Genomic DNA, 22,590 nt, shown 5'->3' with positions numbered 1-22,590 from the left:
TGGATGGAATACAAAGAGAAAAGAAGGCTCAATGCTGCTGCTTGCTGCTTTCTTCCTGCTCCACCATGAACTGTTTCTCCTCTGTCATGGCACTCTGCCATGCTGCCCTGCCTTGGAACCAGCTGGCTATGGACTGAAACCTCTACAAACTGTGAACTAACCTTTCCTCCTTTAATTTGGGGTATTGGGTATTTTTGCTTTAACAATAAAAAAAAAGTAACTAAGACAAATAATTGTGGACTTAGTAACTGCTTTTTCTAAAAATTAAAAAAAAAAAGGTGTGCTTCACTGTACATGGCCAGTAGATCGTTAGAACAAAGTCTGACCTTCATTTTGTATCTGTCTCCTTTATTATCTTAAATTTTGGTCAGACCTCTGCATGTTAATCATTTAGGGAATGTCTATCCAAAAGCTGTGAAAACAAGGTCCCTTCTCCCTAAATTTACATAACCTATCTTTTCTACCTTGAAGATTGAGGAACCAAGCTAAAAGAGTTACAGGGACATTCAACTACCAATGAGCACTCAGAAATCTATAGTCATTGTGCTAAATCTATAATTACCCTGAACTCCAGTAGAGCCTCCACAAATCTGAGACTGCTCCAAGCGGATATAACGATTTTACAGAGATCAAATTGCTCCCTCAAATGATATAGACTTCTGGGGCCGTCTTGCAAAACCTGAACTGAGATAATTATCAACCAGACCCTAGCCCACTTCAGCTAATCCATAAGGCCAGTTAACATGACAGTCTGATTCTCTTCATCAGAGCTCTGTCCCCTTCAGCTCCTCAAGCCAAATTCCTTCACTAGTAAGTTACCTTGGATCTCTCATTGATGCATTCTGAAATTCTTTCTCTGCAACAAGAGTCAACAGACCTACATGGGGCAAGTTGAGGTCCACATCTCCTCTTTGGCAGGACCCATCCTTGGGCTTCTTCTGAAGACACAGTCATGTATATACTTCCTAGTGAACTCTTAGCTGGTTTGTTATTTGGATCTTTCTAAATCTTAATGAGAAAATAAAGACTTTCTTATGAGCAATAGAGTAAGGAATTTTTCATGATAAAGTCATAAATCAGACATATGGAAGAACTATTCTCCTCCTAAAAAAAAATGTGAGTATTTTCTTGCGCTATCACTCAGCTAGATTTTCTTTGCTCTAATAGACTGGCTAAGATCGATTTAATGATGGGTATGCACCATTCAGGTAGTTATAAGAAATTAATAAAATTAGTATAATAAACCATCTCCAATTTCAAATTCACATTATATAATTCTTACACAGGGGATCCCAGCTTTAACATGCTCAATTTATATTGTCCCCCCACTTTACATTATAGTAAAACTAAATCTCATAAAGATGACCACTAATTTCTGCAAGCAATGATTTGAGGTTCTTTTTTTAAAAAAAAAAAACTTTTTTTGGTACCAGGAATCAAACTCAGGACCTTGTGCTTGCCAGGCAGGCACTTTTGCCACTGAGCTATATCCCCAGCAATTTGAGGTTCTGACTGACAGCCTGATGTACTCACCGGAGCTGGTAGTAACTCAGCTACACCATCTACAGATGCACTTGAGTCTCTTTCAAATGACTCTACGCTTTCTCCTAGCATATTTTCTCTAAATTGTTAAATGCCTTGCTCTTTTCTATGTCTAAGAAAAGAAAATTTGGTAGAATATAGAGTGTCAGATCTAACAAAAAAAGGATAAGATAATCCATCTCTTTGAAAAAAGCTGTAAGAGTTTATTTAGCTTAACAGTAGAAAACAGGCATGGGAATGAGCAAACTTTCAAATCACACTGTCACATAACACACAAGCACAACTTTGAGGTACAAGTAAACATCTCTGAAGACTGTGGAGAGTAATGAGCCAATGCAATAGGCAGTTTTGTAAAACTGAAATGGAACAATTTATCAGATGGAAAACCTTACACTGTGTGATGCCTCTGACACCCTTCACCTCTTTGCCTAGCTGGATAGAGCAAGTCACTTTTGCAAAGAGAATTCCTTAGTTAAGAAGAATTTTAAGGGGACTCCCTTACCTAATAAGCATTCATTGTTCTACAGGTGAGTATGACAGTTCTTTGTAATGTTCCAACAAAGTCATTAGACTGTGGAACTCATGCTGGAAGATATACCAACTAGAATGATTTTTTTCCTATGCTTTACAGAATGAAATGAACAAATATCCCAACACCTCCTCTCTAAAAATCAAAGGGAAGAAATACTACTAAAGTATTTGTTTTTGTTTTGCAGTATGGATATCAAACCCTGGGCTCCGTGCATGCTAGACAAGTATGATACAATGAGCTACATCCCCACCAAGAAGAACGACAGCAGTGGACCTAAGGTCTATGGCCATGCCACCCTGAATGCGCCCAGTCTCATGTGAAGTAGACCTGAGTTGCTGACCCAGTTTATGCTGGACAGCAGAAACCCCAGGAACTGTAAAAGAGAATTCACCAACACGACTGTGCTAACATCCAGTTCCAGTAAGAGAATCTAAAGGCTCTGGTCCAGGCAGGAGCTAGAAGCAAATCTAGACAGGCACCAGGATTGCTGCATTGAAAAAGTAACAGCTGAGTTTGCAAATACAAACAACAAAAAGGCCCTTGCAGTCAAGCATATGGTACAAGAGGCAGAATCTGGATAAGCAAAAAATGTCATCCCAGAGTATAGAGAAATCAAGTGGAACATGCAAGGCCAGTGTTAAATATAGTAGCCTAAAGCAGTCACAAAAGCACCAGCAGGGCTGACCTTTCTCCAGTTATTGCACTAGCATTTCAACTCACTGGAAAATTGGAAACAGAGGAAAATATGTAAGATGGAAACATTAACTGTTTGCTAAAAGGATATGTCAGGATTCAATATTTAATTCAAAGTTAATTTAACGAATTTAACAATTAGTTCAAAATAATGATTTCTATATGCCAGAAATAATCAATCTGAAGATGAAATTAAGAAATAATTTCATTTATGATAGCATCAAAATAAAATATTTAGGAATAAATTTAACAAAAGAAGTATAAAACATGTACTTGGAAAATGAAAAACATTGTTTAAATGAATTAGAGAAGGTCTAAATAAATAGGCATTCCATATTTATCAACTGGAAGACTTAGTATTATTGAAATGGCAATATTTTCCAAGTTGATCTACAGATTTAATGCAATTCTAAACAAAATTCCAGCTTCCTTTTCAAAGAAACTAACCAGCTAAGTCTAAAATTCACATGGGCATTTAAGGGATCCAGTATAGCCCCAAAATATTGAAAATGACAAAATTGAAGGAGTCATACTACACAGCTGCAGTAATCAAGAAAGTGGTGGGGTACTGGCGTAACAATAGACATAAATCAAGAGAATAAAATTGAGAATTCAGAAATACACCCATGCAGTTTTGGGCGATTCATTTGTAACATAGATACCAAGGCCAGTAAATGGAAGAGTAGCGTCTTTCAATAATAGTTCTAGGAAAGTAGGATATCTGCTTGGGTACAAGGAGGAGGAGAAAGAGAAAGAGGAAAAGGAAAAGAGAGAAGAGGATCATTTAGACCATTCCCTTATGCCATTTATAAAAAATAACTGAAAATGAAGCAAAGGCACAAATACAAGGGCTAAAACTCTAAACTTTATAGCAGAATACACAGGAGTAAATCATGACCTTGGATCTGGCCATGTTTCTAAGACATGATGCCAAAAGTAGAAAAAACAAAAGTGAAACAAATGGACAAGTATGACATCATCTGAATTTAAAATTTAATGTTTGTAAAGGATATCATCAAGAAAATGAAGACATTTCACAGAACTAGAGAAAATACTAGGAACTATACTTCTGATTTAAAAATCTGGAACCCAAAATATATTTTAAAAATTATCATAAAGTTAACAATAAAAAGATAATTCCATTTTTAAAGTGGCAAAGATTAAGAGACATTCCTCTAAAGAAGACAGAGAAATCTTCTTTGTCAAGACTTCATGGGAAAACATGGGGAAAATGTTCAACTTCATTAGCCACTTAGGAAAATGCAAATCAAAACCACAAAAAAAAAAATACCTTTTATCCGCTGGAATGACTACAGTAAAAAATGTATAGGGGCTGGGGATATAGCTCAGTGGCATAAGCACCTGCCCAGTACCGCAAAAAAAAAAAAACTGGTGCTGGGGATATAGCTCAGCGGAACAGCTCCTGCCCAGCAAGTGTGAAGTCATTGGTTCAATTCCCAGCACCAAAAAAGAAAAAAAAAAATGTATAGATGAGGATGTGGGGAAATCAGGACTCTCACATGATGCTAATGAAAATCAAAGGTTGTACAGCATAGCCATGTAGAAAAATTTGATGATTCCTGTAAAAAGTTAAACACAAAGTTACCATATAACTCAGCAATTCCACTCCTAGGTATGTATGCCCAAGAGAAAATAAAAGCATATCTTCACATAAAAACCTATGCATAAACATTCAGACAAATATTCTTCACAATAACCAGGAAATCACATCAGTGTTCAACAACTGATGAACGTTTAAATAAATTGCAGTATACACTAAATAATATAAAATATTATTCAGCCACAGAAAGGAATAAAGAATATACACTAGAGCATGAACTTCAGCAGCATTATGCCAAGTGCTATGGTTTAGATCTAAAATGTTCCCCAGAAGCCTCTTTTTGGAAGGTGACTGGGTCATAAGAGCACTATATTCATCAGTGAAGTAGCCCACTGATGCAGTTATAGCTGACTAGCTGTTAGGAGATGGAACCTGGTTAGAGATTGGTCACTGGGGACATGGCCTGGAAGTGTATCTCTCCCTCCCTAGCTCCTCCCTTCTCTCTCTGCTTCCTCACTGCCATGGTTGAGTAGCTTTTTCTCTGATCTGTCTTTCTGCCGTCTTGTTTCTGCCTTGAAGCCAGGAAACCATGGGCTAAAACTGTGAGCCAAAATAAACCTTTCTTCCCATTAGTTGCAGATACCATGTATTATGTCCCAGCATCTGGGAAAGTGACTAAGAAAGTGACTGCATAAAAAAACTCAGTACAAAAGGCTGTATATTAAATAATTTCACTTACATAAGAAGTCCAGAACAGGCATTAAATCTATGGAGACAAAAAATATGAGATATGGCCAAAAACTATGGTGAATGTTTCAGTCCTTTTTTCTAATCATAATAAATCTACATTACCATTAACTTCCCCTTAAGATCCTCCCTCTCATTTCAAACACACTTATCCCACCATTTTTGCCACTTTCTGAAGTAGTTCTGGAAGTCCTCTTTCATGAATCTCTTTAGTTGCACTGTCATGGCTGCCTCAGTGTCGTGAGTCAATTCCAAATGTCTACCTTTCAATGCTATTTTGACTTTGGAAAAGACCCTGAAGTCACATAGTGCCAAATCTGGTGCATAAAGTGGATGACTAATGCACCTTAATGTTTTTATGAGCCTGACTTCCTTTTGATGACACTCAGTAGCAGTATTCACCATATTTTTTATCACATCTCATAAAGACATAAAAGAAGACTTCCAGAACTTCTTCAAATGTGGCAAGAACTATGGGATAAATATGTTAGAAGTGGGGGGGTAGTTTGAGGGAGACTATTGACATTGTGTCCTTTACTGTAATTTTTTAATTTTTTTTTTTTTTTTTTTTTTTTTTTTTTTTTTTTTTGGCTTTTCTCCGGTACCGGGAACCGAACTCATGACCTTGCGCTTGCCAGGCAGGCGCTTTGCTGCTGAGCTAAATCCCCAGCCCAATTTTTAAAATTTAAACACATACTGTTGTAGTCAGAGTTTTCAAGGGAAATAAATAATACAGGATGCATAATTTATAAGATTACTTTATAATATTCACCCAAAGAGTGAAATACAAAAGAGTGCAGGAGATCTTTCCACTCACTAGAGACCCAAAGAATCCAGCCAAAGGCCCACAGCAATGTCTTGCACCAGTCCAGCTGAAGACCTAGAGCACATGGCAGTGTCTTCCATGAGTATAACTGGAGACCTAGAGCCCACAACTGTGTCTTGTGAGGTCTGTATCAAGGATCTGCACTGGGAAGGCCCAAAGGTTAGTGGTGGAAGCTAGAAACTCTGAGCCAGTAGATAAAGGGTCTGTGCCAGCAGGCTGAGGGATCTGCATTGTAGCCAAAAAGTGATGCTCAAAGTAAGAACCAGAGTTCCCCCAAAGAAAACTGTAGGCATCCTCAGAGACAGTAAGGACCCAAGCTCCTCTGACAATGAAAACAGCCAACTTCATATCAGGAAAACCAGCATGACAAGCTCCTCCAGGAGAATCAACAGTACACCATCTTCCCTTCCAGATATCTTTTTTTATGCTCTTGGCAACAATCCTCAGGTGGGCCTTCCACACCCAGAATCGCACTGATTCAGTTCAGCTGGGTGTTTCTAGTTGACCATTAGTCAATGCACCATACATACCATATTTCTTCAGTTCTTATATATATTGGCGGTTGCCTAGAATTTCGGGGCAGAGAGTGAGGTGGAAGAGGATGAAAAGCGATTGCTACTGGGTACAGGGTTTCTTTTGGGCCTGATGAAAATGTTCTATTTAGACTGGGTGATTGATAGTTGTGCATCTGTGTGTATACACCTTAAAACCAATAAACTACATTTTAAAGAGGTAAATTTGTTTGTATGTAAATTATATTTTAATAAAGATGTTTACAAAAGAAATATACAAGTACTCTTAATTTTTCTAGAGAAATGGAGATAATTTTCCCCGTGTGTGGGCAAAATAAACTTTTCTTTTTCAGAGTGGAAAGAATTTATATATCTGCATAATTCAAATAAATAAGGTTTCAGTTCGGTTATCATCAACATTAATCAATTGATTAAAATCAATTAATGTATCAAATCAACCAAATTGATGAAAATCTCTAAATTATCTGTCCAAATATCAGAAACATTAGCATAAAAATAAGTTATGTGCTGTAAGGAAAAAAAATTGAATTATGAACAGGAGCCCTGAGTATTAGAGGCATTCAGGCTCATAACAGTTGTCAAATATTTTTATTTTATTTTAGTTATGCATTTATTAATATATTTTTGGTTTCTTAGAAAGGGTCTCATTATGTAGGCCAGGCCAACCTCCAACTGCCAGCCATCCTCCTGCCTCAGCCTCCTGAGAGCTGGAACTACAAGAGTGAGTCACCACGCCCAGCTCTGTAACCTTGAAACAAAGCAGTTTCTGGAATCCTATAACTCAAAATCACAGTCAAGATGCACTTTACTAGCTGGGCATGGGGGCACATGCCTGTAATCCCACTACTTTTGAGGCTGAGGCAAGAGGATGCCATGAGTTCAAGGCCAGCCTGAACTACATAAAGAGACCCTATCTCAAAAAAAAAAAAAGAAGATACACTTTGTACAGTTACATTAATACTATAGTAGTTTAGTGAAACCTCTGCTTTTGGAAAACTGTATGATTTGCAAATAGTAACAAGCAAATGCACAGAAGCTTCTTTACCTCCTGTTTTGATTCTGCAACACCATAGCCTACATGTAAATCACAGTTTAAACTGTAGTCTTCTCAAACTTCACCAAGTCAAATAAACTTCTTGAAAGAATCCACTTACATGTTTCTCATAAAAAGATTCAGCACGGAAAACCAATATATGGTAAGAACATGAGCTCTAGAGTCAGATATCTAAGTCAGTTCTAAGTCCATTATCAGCTGTGTCTTATGCACTTCTGTGATTCTGTACCTCAGTTTGATTTGCAAAATAGCAATAATATTAGACCCAATCTCATCAAATGATTGAATGTTGGAACGACTAAATAAAAAGTATTTAGCCTACTAAATACTAAAATGCCTGCTCTGAGGTTAAGTGCAAAATATTTAATAAACCAAAGAATTCTTAAATGCATGCATTTGCTTGTCTACAAGCAAATCCTCTCCACAAGCATCCTCTCCACAAGCATCAAGAAACTGGTAAGGTGGATTTGGGGCTGAATGAAGGATACAGGAAGAAGATATTTTACAATGTCATCCTTTTATTTTTTGAATTTTGAATCCCATACTATGTATACTACACACAAACTGCAATTAAGTTAACTAAAGAATAAATCAGACCATAAATGTATTCCCAAACTAGTTTTTCCAGCTATACTATTTATACTTGCATCACTCTAGGGTCCGAGAGAGCAAATCTAGCAATCTTGGCAAAGGCGGGCATCTCACTCATGTGGGTATCATACAGGTGTGTTGGAAGATACACAATAGAAAAATCTTTATTGCAATAGATTCATTGCTTCATATAGAAAACTGGTTGATACGTAATGACAGAGGCATTGGAGCATAATGGTTATAAGCATGGAATCTTCTACATTACTTGGTTTGAATTCAAATTAGAGGCTTATGACATTGGACAAGACTTCAACCTCTCTATACCTCAGTTGTCTTTTCTATGACATGGGGCCACTATTAAAGGGCTTTCTGATGATTGGAAAAAGGAACATTTATCCCAGAACCCTGCATATAGTAGTACTATATAAATGCTACTATAATCATCACCGAAGTTCTGGAAAATTGGAATCACTGGCACAGAGGCATTCAGAAGAATTATCTAAAACATTTAACTAACATATTGAAAAGGTAAGCAATCACTTGAGAAACTTGTTGTACACTGATAGAGAAGAAATGTTTCAGGGGCAAAGAGATAATGCATGTAACAAGGAAGAAAAACAATAATTATAAACCAACAAATCATTGTACTTTAGTTGAGATTAAGGAAAATAGAAAGGAAAAAAAAAAGAGGAAAAGAATATGTTCCAGGAAGAGTCATTCTTCTGTTATTTACTACTCAAGAATTGCAGAGGTATTCATGAGCAGTGAAATCAGAAACAAAGGAACACTAATTTTGGACATGGTTAAAAGATGCTCAGAAAGGAAGAATGTCCATGGTGCTTCAGGACAGTCCAAATGAAAACGGATGTGTTTGGTTCTAATTTCATTGGACACTTACTTGAAAACTACCATTCTTCCTACATAACAGCTTCAGAAAAGAATATATGTAAGATTCCTCACATGATGGATTCCCTCCTGTAACAGGAATATGAACAACTGTGAACTTAGCACTCACTTAAGAAACAGTATGGCCGCAGCCATGGTGCCTCTCTGCTTTCTTTCCCTGGATCACTCCCCCAGCTTCTTCTCAATGTGTTGTTAGTTGTTCTTGTTTTATAACATCTTCAAAGTTGTGTCATTCTGTGTATGCCATAATTTACTTATTCATTCCGTATTACTTTTCAAATATTCATTCAAAAATGATATATGAATGTGCAGTTCACTTATTTTTCCCTAACCTGCAATTTGCCACTTAAAGTGTTCTACGTACAGTTGTTTTCCTGTCAATAGGCATTTGCTTATCTCAGGACTTTTGGTCTTACCCACCAAGCTACTGTCAACATCACCACATGTGCCTTACTGTACATACGTTTTCGTAAGGCCTGTGACCGAGATTGCTCAGCCGTAACGAAATGTTCAGTTTTATAAGAGAATAAGCATCTTCCAAAATAGTTGCACCAACTAATTCCTGTCAACCCACATTCCTACTTACATTTGGCTTTGGGCACACTTCTTAGGTTTTTAGCTTTGGGGTACTTCATTTGGATTTCTCTGATAGCTAATGATGTGACTTTTCTTATGTCTATTTGTGAAACGGTTTATGATCTTTTATCCCCCAAATGAATTGTGGTTTAGTTACCATTTTTCTTTAAGATATATATTACTTTGTGAATGATACACATTGCTATGCATGGTTTTTCTGTTTTGTAATGGGGCTGTTGTTTCTTAACTTTAACGTAATATTAACTGATCAATTTTTTGTTTCTTTTAAGAAATATCTCTTTGTCAAAGCTTCTAATGAAGTTTAAAATTTTTACTTTTCACAGTTAGCTCATTAATCAATTTGGGAATTGATTTTTGTGTATAAAATAGGGAACTAATTTCATATGAAAGCTAAATTAATTTTTCTTTATATAGGACATCAATTCTCCCAGCACCATTCTTGACTACCCTCTATTTCCTCTGTGATCTGCAACATCACCTTTGTCAAAAATAGAATTTCCCAGTATTCTTAGGTCCACTTCAGTCTCTCATTTCTCTTTCACTGGCCATTTTATCTGTCACAATAATGACACTAAAATATTTTAATCATTACAGCTATTTGAAAAGCTTAATAGGAAAGGAAAATCTCACTAATCCTTCACCTTAATGTTCTTCAGGACTACCTTGGTGATTCTTGGCCTTGGCAATTCCATAAAATATTATCACAGGTAAACTGGCCACATTAAGGCTAGTTCATGCTATGGTAACAACCAACCCCAGTAGATCAAATATAAGTGGTTAAAAAGGACAAATTGATTTCTTGCTCACGCCACGTAATTCTTTATGTCAGCTCTTTTACACATTCTAAGAAGCAGACTAACCTAGCAGCTTCATAAAGCCCACTGTCTTTCCTCCATGGCAAAGGGAAAGGGACGTCAGAGAATGCTGCATTGTCAGTGCAATGTCCCATGAGGAAGTGACACACACACTCCAAACACGATGGATACCTCATTGGCCAGAAAGGTCATACGACCTCACCAAGCTTCAAGAGACCGGAAATGCACTCTGCTATGTATCTAGAAGGCAGTCAAAAACATTTGTGAACTAGTGATACCCATACAGTTATCCTCAAGACCTGTGCCTCACAGCACTTCCACCAAGCTTACAGATTGGTACAGACAGAAACTGAGGATAGTCTGAGCCTGAACTCAGAATTTAAACAATTCTACTTCATCGGTGGAATTCATCAGAGCTCAGCATCTACACTGTCATTTATTTTGTAGATTTTAGATATAAATCAAGACCTGAGTTAAATAAGTTGCCAGCAAATTCTGTGGAAATAGGTAAGTCACCTCTCTGAGAACAGAAGCTATTAAGTCATAAATGGGCTCACATTGCTTACATTCAAGGAAAATTATAAGACAATTCAATAATACCTAAACTCTTGTTCCAGATATTGTGTTGTAAACACCTTCCTATATTAAACAGAAAACTTACCTATTGACTAAGCCCATGGAGAAAGATGCTTCAAGTAAAATAAATGCATATAACCAATCAGCACCAGATCTTGTACCTCCTAAGCAATATGCTATGAATCTCCCCCTGGTTATCTGTACATCTTGTGGAAATATGTATAAACACAGACAAAAATACAAACATGGTGCCATAAAGCAGTGAAACTCTGAGTCAGACAGCCCATATTGAGTCTCCACTCCTTCACCTTTTAGTTACATGAAATGGGGCAATTATAATATAAAGACTGAAAGCATGGGTTCAGACTTAGCCTGTCCAACCCTTCCTCTTGCTGGCTATAATTCTTTGGGAAAGTTACTTAACTTAAGCTTCCCTTTCTTAAATAGTAAAGTGGGGATAATTTTAGTAGTTACCATAAAGTGTTATATAATGTTTTCAAAGGTCTTAGTATAGTGCCAAGCACATAGTAAGGGCTCAATAAAGGAAGGATATTATTGCATTACTACAGTAATTTTGATATCATAAATTTATGTGTATTTACTATAAGGGAATTTTAACTGTACTTTTCCTTCCTCTTCCAAAGATCATATTTTTTTCTATTGGTTCAGCTAGTCAAAATAAATAATACTAGAAAAATGTACACAGCATCCTAGAAGTGTAATTATCCTCTATACAAAAATCCACCTGGGGATCCAAGTCCTCATGGAAAAGACTTTACATATATAGGAGTGAGAATTTACGAGATAAACAAGTCCACTGTCTGATCACTGGTACCATTACCTGATCCAGGGGTGCTCAGGTGGTCCCCAAGATCAACACCTCAAGAACACAGCCTGGCTGCCAGGAGACCAGAGTCCTTCGCTGCTTCGTATGAGGATATGTGGCTGTCACACAGTAGGAGGCAAGCCTGATTATCCACACAGCCCTCCTAAGTGCAAAGCTAGGGCTTGCACTGGGAGCAGAACAATCTTGCCAAAGTACCCACAGCAGCTGACTGCCACCTTGTCCTGAATTCCTAAAAAAACACAGTCAAAAGAAATTTCCAGACTCTTTTCATGAAACTTGGGCATCTAGGAATGTTATTTCTGGTAGGCACTATAGAACTTCAAAGACTGGCTGTCTCCCAGGACTGAGAAATAGTGGGGAACATCAACTGAAGAGAATCAATAGTAACAAAATCAGCCCCTTTCAGGCCCAGCGTTAGAGACGGATCTTTTCTGTGGAGAGAAGACTCAGCCATGAATGTACTGCAGGACATGTCTGACCCACAGCCCAGCTCTGTCATCTCATGGAACCGTGTTAATTGGTAACAGGTTGCAACCCTTCACTTCCTTCTTACTCACCTTCTACAAGCACCTCCAGCCCTCTCCCTTGCCCTCGTTGATGCTCATTTGTTGTGATGACAGATTTCCCTTCCACTCTCAGAGGCTAGCCTGGCACAGTCAGGTCAACCCCTCCGCTTCCTACCCAGGTGCCCTTCCATGAATAGCCCCATTCATCCCACGCAGGGGGAAAATTGGCTGATCCTTAAGTGCTGGTTAATGTAACCTCCAATGCTAGTTTCCTTCCAACAAAGCAGCAAGCTTTCCTCACAAATGACCAGCCCATGAACTCTAAGGGTGTGTGTGTGTGTGTGTGTCAGAGAAAGAGAAAAGTTTAAAACAGCAAAAAGACCAAGAATTTGTTGTTTAATTACCTATTTGGTAACTACTTGTGTAACGTTCTCCTTTTCTCTCTTTTATTTGGTTAATTAGTTGGATTTTTCCCCTCACTTGTGACAATTCAGGGTATATTTAATTAGAAAGATTTTGTCTCATTTCAATAGCAAGAGAAATGATAACCTTTTTTTTTTGAGACAGGGTCTCACTATGTAGTCCAGGTTGGCCTGGAACTCACTGTAATCCTCCTGCCTCTGCCTCCCGAGTGCTGGGATTACAGGCATGCACCACCATGCCCAGCAAGAAATGACAATTCTTATAGTTCAGATGGGCTATATATGTGATTCGTCACTGAGAATGTAAGAATTTCCCTCCTTCTCTCTTTAAGTAACTGATAGGCCTCAGTGATGGTCACAAACTCAGCAATAAGTGAATGTACAGTACAAGCCTCCATTATTAGAATGAAGACCTAACTTAATGATAGATCCTTACCCATTTCCTAGCATTTGTCAGGTACTTACATAGTCAGTTGCTATTGAAAAGTAAATTATTGCATTGCCCACTTAATCAATTGATTTATAATCTATGTCAGAATAGAGATACACATAAAAAAATCCAGTTCAAGAAAAATGAAATACATGCCTTACAAATACAAAATAAAAGAAGCTGTGAATTAAAAGAGAAGCAGAGAGCCAATATATAGTTCAGTGGCACAGTGCTTGTCTGGCAAGTGCAAAGACCTGAGTTTGATTCCCGGTACTAGTAAATAAATAAGTAAATAAATAAAAGAGAAGCAGAGACACAAGACAAATGGGGAGCTCATAAAGTTGGAGTTTGAGGAAGGCCTTAGAGTAACAGCAGAAATTAAATGGAGACACTTGTATCTTGTTTTATTTATCTTCATAAGGTGGATAATGAGTTCACATGATGCTAGATATCACTTGTTTATTTCTTGTCTTTCCACCCCCAAAAATATAAGCCCACAAAATCACTTTGTGTGTCTTGCTTTTGTCCTAATACCCAGAGTGGTGCCGGCCACACAATAAGCATAGAATAACACTTGTTGGCTATATGATAAATGATGGCAGCAACAAAGTATTCCAGGGAGAAGGGACAAAGCAGGTGAAGGAAAATAGGGATAAAAACAGTCACATTTATTGGTCATTTATTCTCTCTCAGGAATGACCTAAGTGCTCTCAAGATATTTGTATTTACTTCATGCACCTAAAGCAAAGTTGTTCTGTAAAGATCAGAGAGTGAGTATCATAGACTTTGCAGACCATATGGCATCTGTGGCAACTACTCAGCTCTCCCATGATAGCCTGGAAGCAGCCACAGACAACATGTAGAGGAGTGAATATGGCTGTAATCTAGTAAAACATTACTTACCAAAATAATAAGTGGGATAAATTTGATCCACAACCAGTCCATGCCTTTAAAAATCAAAGACAAAGAAATTGTGCTGTGTATTGCTGTTACACAGTTTATGTGTTGAAATGTAGCAACCAACTACATTAGTGAGGGGAGCTTTTGGGAGGTGATCAGAGCACATGGATCGAGCCCTCATGAGTGGAATTCGTACCTGATAAAAAGAAACCCCAGAAAATGCTCATCATCTTTCTGCCACATGAAGACATAACAAGAAGTCAGGAGTTGCAAGTCTGAGGGGGTCCTCACCAAATCCTGACCATCACAGTACCCTAGTCTTGGACTTCCAGGCCTGAGTGAGAAATAATTTTCTCTTATTTATAAGTCCCCCAGGGTATGCTACTGTGTTATAGCTCAAGCTAAGGCATAAGATTTGCAACACTGATTATCTTACGGCACACATTTTAGTCTCAGATTATCATAAGGAACAAAGTTTTTATGAAGGCGTACTGACTTTCCTAGGCTAACTCATTTCTCTCCAAAGCATTTTGAAATTACCAAATAAGTGAGCAATTTGAAGTTGCCAAATATGATGAGCAAATTTCTCAGCATGTGGCAGAGACACTGCAGCAGATGTCCCCAGGAGAACTTTCTTTCATGATTTACATTAAATTTTTATTGGAAATATCTAGCTGACTCAGCACCCTTTTCATCAAGTGCAAATATATACTTGTGAACATGGAATTAAGCATTTTTTACAGAAATTCCAACTATGAGTACACCTTTGTCACACTGACATGAAGAGAGCAACAGAATAGTACTGGCAGGAGATGCCATGACCCAGGTGCCTAGGTGGCAACTCCATGTGCTCAAATAAGCTAAACAGAACGTTTATGAAGGCACAGCTTGGACTAAACAATTTAGTCAGAGAAATCCAACTCTTCAAGAAATCAAGAAGTCCAAGAAAATCAGAGCATAAGGAGCCAAGTGAGCCCAGACGTACAGGGAGGTCATAGGTCAGGTATAGAAAACTCAAGACCTAAAAACACAGACATATTCATATTGGCTCCAACAAGCCAGAAAACACAGCTGAAAGACATGTGCAAAGCGAATTATTGTCTTTCTTGGCCATATACCAGGGATATTCATCAACTGGAGATTTGGCAGCCCTTCCAATTAATACAATTACCGTTATCTCCATTGTTTTCTGCTACACAAGTGTAGGTAAGGAAACTTTTTTAAAAATCCAGATTCTTTATCTAATATGTAGTCAAATATATCAAGAATATCAAGTTAAATCAAAGACATACTTCCTGCAGTCTTCTGTGGTCCCCATTTCTATGCCTCATATAACTGAGATTAACAACAAAGAGTAAATGAGAGTCATGTGGCAAACCTATCTACTTGTGCCTGGGAGTACAGTTTCTTTACCTTTCCTAGCCTCCCTGTCAGGCACATGGCTGAGTCTAGTCAGTGGGATGAAACAGGAAATGATGTGCTGCCACATCTAGTCCTGGTCCACCAAATCTTCTCTTTCATCTTTTTCCCCTTTCCAATGGATTGGAATGAAAAAGATCCAAGCACAAGTAGTTATATGAATCAGATGGCAAATGTGTTAGGCTGGAGGAATCTGTGTCCTGAATCACCATGTAGAGAGCGCCCAGCAGTCATGGAGAGCCATCCTTGTTCTGTGATATGAGCTTTAAGCCTCTGAGATTCTGGCTGTACAGTATCCACTGTAGCACACCTCACAGTCCCTCAGCTAATGTAAGGTAGAAGAGCACCCTTGCTGCTGAAAAATGTTGCCTGGTTTTACAAAACCTTAGAGAGCCTCACAGATCCTGACTGCTGTAAAATTAGGTGAAGAAAAGAAAAAAGAAGATGAAACTAAGTTAAAATAACATTTTGTTCATTTAAACAAAATTCAACCATATCTCCTGTAGGCAAGGAAAAAATAATAATCCTGAGAAAGTGAGATAAGAAAAATTTAAATTAGCATTAATTCCAATGGACTATAGAGAAAATGATGAAAATGAGAGACTTCTAAAGATGACTATACAAAGGGATGCACCTAAGGGCCACTGAACACACCAAGGACATTTGCTTTTTCTCTTCTTTTTGTCTTAAAATTTTCTGTAATTCCGTAAGATCAGGAACCAAGTGTTTAATATTTTTCTTTGAGTCCCCCTAAGGCTCAAAAGTGAGTCTATGGTACTCCTCATCTCAAGATCCACATTTTTCATTTACCTGGAGCAATCTCTATTTTGTTTTATTTTCTTATTTTCTCCCTTTATCTTTTATCCCTAATCTCCATTTCCCTTTCCCCAACATGAGGATTTACTTTCACCTGTTTAATGCATATGATCTATCCTATCTTTCATACCTTCGTTGAGGTATGTGTCCAGTTTTAAAAACTAAGTATCATTATTTTGTTTGTGCATGGTACATGCGTAAAGTTATCTTGCAATCAATTTAATTTTAATGTCTTACTTTTTTAATCCAGTCTTTTGCTTTTGAGACCTACTCATGCTGCTGCACGTAAATCTAGCTCATTTCTTCTGACTCATTTATAGTATTTTCTAACATGATAATTGACTTTGAATCCATCAGTATGTTATAAAAATAAGTATAAAAAAAGAACTCAATGAGAAAGTTCCTAGTTGGCCACCAATTGTCTGGATTAGTCTGGGATTTTATTAAATTTAACTATTTGGTTAATGACTAGAAACAGAACGGGCAGAGTGCTCATTTCATTCACAAATGATAAAGTTTTAGAAATAAAAGGAATGGCAGGATGACACCATACCCATATCCCTCCCAGCCTACTGCCTCTGTCATAATGACCTCTATCTTTATCTGATCATTTATTATTGAGAAATTAACCACAATAGCTTCCTGTTTTGCACAGCTTGGGGGAAACTGTGGCATGTTTGGGAAAATCATGGGAGGAGAGAAGCTATTCACTGATGTTTTCCTTTAGGTATCAAGAATATGATCTTATCTTCGCTGTGTGCAGCAGCCTTACTCACTCCCCTCATCCATTCAAAAGATCTATGATTGTGATCTCCTCTGAGATATGAAGCCCTAGTTCAGTGTTTCTTTAAACATAGTCCTCAGAATTGCACGCACATCAGAATACTCAGGCATTTGTTACAAATAAGGATCCCAGAGCCCTTCCCAGATGAATCAGTCTCCAAGTGGAAGGGAACTTCAAAAATACACTTTTTTCAACTTCCTTTGGTGATCACTATGCATATTAAGGCTCAGTCTTCACTGTCACATCTCTTGATTACTTAATACAGAAAGTTAACGTTTATAGTCTCCAGATACTAATAGACTTCATAGTTATAGAATGTTATAATGGAACCTACTCACTGGCTTTACTTCCCTGGGCATCTGATTTTGAAATTTACAGAAAAAGTATCCATCTAGTCTACACATTTATATAAAATGATATCCTAAGTCAATTATTTCACTTAGGATCTTATGAAGATAAGAGATTACTTTAAGATATTAGTTCAAGTTCTGTGCTGTATGCAGAAAACTACATTCTATTATAACTTATATATACTTATAGGTAACAGTTCTGAACAAAGTCTCCTATTTAAGAAAAGGTGAGAGCCCTCAAATTAAAGCTACAAGGCCAAAGCTCACTCATTCTACATTCTCTTCTTCTGGGAGACAGACATTTTCTCTACTGCTAGAATGCTGTACATTCACTTTTGTGCACATTTTTCCAATACCTGAGAAAAAAGAGGGGTTATTTATATTAATTGGAGGGCTTCTTTCAAACTTACTGTTACAGACAGAGATCTTCCCTATAGGAATCAAACGAGAAGTGGCATCTGTCATTACGCAGAAAATGGAAGTCCTGCTGTGGCTACTTCTTGTACAACACCATGAAATCCAACCCTGGTGATAATGAGGCTCACAGCACCAGAATGTAAGTCGTGTGCAGCTCTGCCTGACACGTTAGGGCCATGTTTGGCAGGTAGTGACAAGCAGATGGCAGCACTGCCATGGGAGCCAAAACACAGATCCATAGGAAGGCCTGATACTCAGGTGCATACTAAGCCAAAACCACAAGTCAAAGAACCTGGGCTGCTACAAAGAACCTGGGCACCAATGACCTCATTACTGACAATTCAGTAAATAATCTCACAAGAGATTGAGGTAGTTTATTTTATCAAATCACTGTTGAGAGTAGGACATTACTTTTTGGATGACAGTCACTTCACTCAGAGCCTCTAAAGTCAGACTTAAAGACAGTTCACCACCCACTAATCTACAAACACTCACTTTCACTGTATTCTAATCAAACTCTTCTACTCACTATCTCCAAAATGTACTTCATGTTATACACTTTCTTGGCTCTTTCATTTGTTTATTCCATATACCACCTTCTCTATTGTGTTCCAAACCACTTCTGATTGTTAACAAATTACTTTGAAAGGCACTAGAATGATTTGGTGAAAAATTTGTACCCATTTTAAATTACTCAGTAAGAAATTTTGCAAGACATATATTTATACTTTTATTATATAAAACAGACTAATGCCTTATTATTGTTAAACATTTTTGAACTATACTTTTGCGTGTACAAGTAGATATACATGTGTTTTTGCACATATACATGTATTTGGGTGAGAGGACATGGAGATTAATGTTTCATTTCTTTCTCTCTGCCTTGGGAGGGGGAGCTACTGGGGATCAGACCTAGGGGTGCTGCATCCCCAGATCTTTTTTCACTTTTTATTTTAAGACAGGGAAGTTACCCAGGCCTGTTCCAATTTTATGGTCCTCTGTCTTCAGCCTCCCAAGTAGCTGGGACTACATGCAGGTAGTGCCACCACACTCAGCAGTATGATTAATTTCTTTATGCTGAGTTTTATGTAAGAGAAAGTTGGATTTAGATCATATTTCAGTTTAAGTTTCAGTATAGAGAAGTTGTGGGTTTGACCCCAATTAAATAGATTGACTGGGCCTCCAATGACTGATTTTAATCTCAACCTGGAAAAAGTGCTACATCTCATTTCAGTGTATAATTTAGGAAAGTATCTGTCCATTCATTGACAGTATCTGTCCCACAGTCCTTACTCTCTTGAGCATCTTAATTAATGTTTGAAAGAGCCCAATAATTTATATAAGATCTCAGTTACCGAGAAGAGTAAAATACCTTGACCACTAAGAGCCTCTAAAGTCAGACTTAAGGACAGTTCACCACCCACTAATCTACAAACACACACTTTCACTGTATTCTAATCAAACTCTTCTGCTCACTATCTCCAAAATATATTTCACATTATACACTTTCTTAGCTCTTTCCTTTGTTTATTCCATATACCACCTTCTCTACTTTGTTCCAAACCAGATTGTTCTCCCCACTCCTTTCAGCTTTTCCAGATCTTGCCCACTCTTCAGGATACAAAAACTGTTCAAACTGCATATCCTGTACAGTCTTCCCCCTCGCCTCCTTGATGTACCCTTTTCCCCCTGAGTTCAGGTAGCATATACCGTACCTTCACTTTACACTTATCACACGTCATTGAGATGTTTTCTACCTGTCCTGTGGTTTTTTTGCTGTTACTGTTTTGCCTGTTCTATTGCTCTAAACGTTTCAGATGCATGAACCTTCCACACCTACACAGACTATAAATTCCTGAGGACAGGGCTTATTAGCTGTGAAACCAACAGCATCCCTGGGTTCAGGAAACTGCCCAGAGAAGCTGCTTGTTGGATTTCTCTTGCAAGGCCCCCTTGCTGTTTAAAGCACCCCCTTTGTCAGCAGCCTTTCAGGCCATCTTTCCAAGTCAGTCCCTTTATACAGCGCTCAGCTTTCTCCCACATGAAAGGTCCTTCTTCTTATTCACAACTTCTTAGTAGACAATATGTGAACTACTTTGCTTAAAAATACATTCAATATAGTCCTTTACAGACAGACAAAGATAGTCATATGTGGTTAAAATACGCTTGGAAAATCATTACCTAGGGTCAAAGATTCTACATTATAAATTCTGTTAGAGAGAGTGAACATTTTGAGAATAAAACACACATCCCAAAGTGATAGCTTTTAATTCAGGATTCTTTTTTTTACTACAGCTCATAGGCAAGATTCAATCTACAGCACAGGCATCTTAACTTTAAAAATAGCAGTTTAGCAAATCATTCCCAAAGATACTCACACTCGCTGGTATAGTTCAGGAATTCATGATAGCTTTAATCTGCTTTGGGGCACATAAGTAAGTTTCTCTGGAATGCAAGTTTCTCATTCTGATTTGTTTTAATGTAAAGAGACTCAGGAACAGGATGATTGGGAATCAGTGGTTCTCTATATCAGACCCACTGAGGGTTGATACAGGAAAGGGAAAGTGTACTTCATTAAGTCTGGTGTCCTTGGTGTGATTTTGCAGAACATTATATCTCTCCCAAATGACGGCACAAAATTAGCATAAGTCACACAGTTTCTCCATTCACTCCTATTTATACCACCTCTGTAAAGAATACCGTAATGTTCTCCCTGCCTCATATGGCTCCTGGGTCAATCCCAAAAGAGGAAATAGCATCAGCACTATCTGGGAATAAGCTCATCACAGACCTCAGTGCCCACACTCTGTTGCTTTGAAATTATACTAGTTTGCAACTCACACTTTCCCTTGAATCCCAACTGGTGTTTCCTTGAAAGTTTATCTCTCAGGAAAACTCCCTCAATGCCAATGTAAATTCTGCTCCAAATCCAAAATTAAATAACATCCTAGTGCAATTCAGATGTCATAAAAGTAGATAAGAGGAAAACTGAGTTAATAAAGGACATCATTTCTCCTTAGAGGAAAGCACAGTCTGATTTTTCTTTTAACTCTGAGATATTTGAGATTCAGTTTTTATAATCTCTAAGATGTGCAGCCTAGAGATTTTCAAGAATTGAAGAGAAAAATCTACCAAAGAGAAAATATATTTTTTTAAATCTTAAGCATTGCCTTGAGGGCCTGTGAGCACGTAGCGCTCTCTGATCTGCAGTCCAGTCATCCTAAATCTTAGTACCTTAAAATCCATCCCAAAATTTTGTACCTTAAAAATAACAGCCCTTTTGTTTGCTCCAGGGTCTATGGGTCAGCACTCTGAGCTGGACCTAGCTGGGTGGCTCTTCCGTAGTTCTCACTTGAGGTCACTCATGTAGCTGCAATGATCCAGTGCCTCAGCTGCACCTGGACAGTCTAATGTGGTCTCATCAACTATCTGATGTTTAGAGAGGCTGTCATTCAGGTTACAACTGAGTTCTGCCTCTCCACATGGCAAAAATATCCAAAAGAATGAGATCAGAAGCTCAGGCTAGCCCCAGGCCCAGGCCAATGTCCCTTCCACTGGTCAAAGAAGCCACAAAGCAACACCAATGCAAGACTAAAGAGAAAAAGCTCATTCCCTACGGGAGAAACTTCAAAGAACTAGTATTTTTTTATTAAAAATCAGCCACACCATTTAATTTCCATACCACAAAGGGAGCAAGTACAAAATACTCTGTGCTCAACAGAGTTTTCTTTTCTTAGTTTCTTCATTTAAACAAGAACATTTATTTGGGGATGATTACAAGACCACAGGTATTAAAAAGACTTAAAGATGACAAATGAAGTACTGCACACCTGTAATCCCAGCACTTGGGAGGCTGAGGCAAGAGGATTGCTGCAAGCTTGAGGCCAGCCTGGGCTATGCAGTACGTTCAAGACCAGCCTGAACTACATAGTGAGACCAACTGAAAAAAAAAAAAAAAGACTTAAACTATAGCCAACATGGAATCAAGTGAAGTTATAAACAATGTGTTTGTATGACTGTACAGCCCATCTGTACCTAGATGAGCAGTATGATTAAATCACCCTGGTTCTTCACCATTAAAACAACCTGGAAAATTTTTGTAAACATTCTTGCCCAAGATTCACCTCAGATATACTAAATAAGAGTTCCAAGACCAGTGTTTTCTTTTCAACTTTTTATACTGGAAATTCTCAATGATATTTAAAAGTAGAGAGAATAATACCATGAATTAACAATACAATGCTCAGTACCCACCTTCAACAGTTAACAACATTTTGCCAATATTCTTCCATATTTCAGTCCTCTGTATTCTTTTTCCTTTGTAGTATGTTTAAACAAATTTCAGACAGTGTGGTATTTTTGCTTGATGTGTATTTTTATTAAGGACTTCCCAGATAATTGATGATCAGGTGACTATGACAGAAGCAGTTGGCAGTCACCAGAGTTTCTGGGATCTTTTAAATTCCAGGTTTTCTTATACTTGGGTCAGGGCCATGGGACATGTTCTGGCCAATAGCTATGGGGAGAAATAACTAGTGTCTTCCAGATTGAGGCACTAACAGCTACATTCCTCCTCCATCCCTGTGTTCCTGCCTCAGTGATCTTAGAAGTCGATGTCCCAGGAGGCAGAGCTACAAGATGGAGACAGGCTGCTAGCTCACAGCAAACTTTCTGTGATTGAGAAGTAAGCCTAAAAGGTAAAAGAAGAAGAAGAAGAAGACGAAGA

The sequence above is a fragment of the Chinchilla lanigera genome, unplaced genomic scaffold (assembly GCF_000276665.1).
Source record: "Chinchilla lanigera isolate Chin_1 unplaced genomic scaffold, ChiLan1.0 scaffold00001, whole genome shotgun sequence".
In the NCBI taxonomy this organism is placed as follows: Eukaryota; Metazoa; Chordata; class Mammalia; order Rodentia; family Chinchillidae; genus Chinchilla; species Chinchilla lanigera.
The sequence above is the reverse complement of the archived record's forward strand: the minus strand, read 5'-3'. Positions refer to the sequence as shown.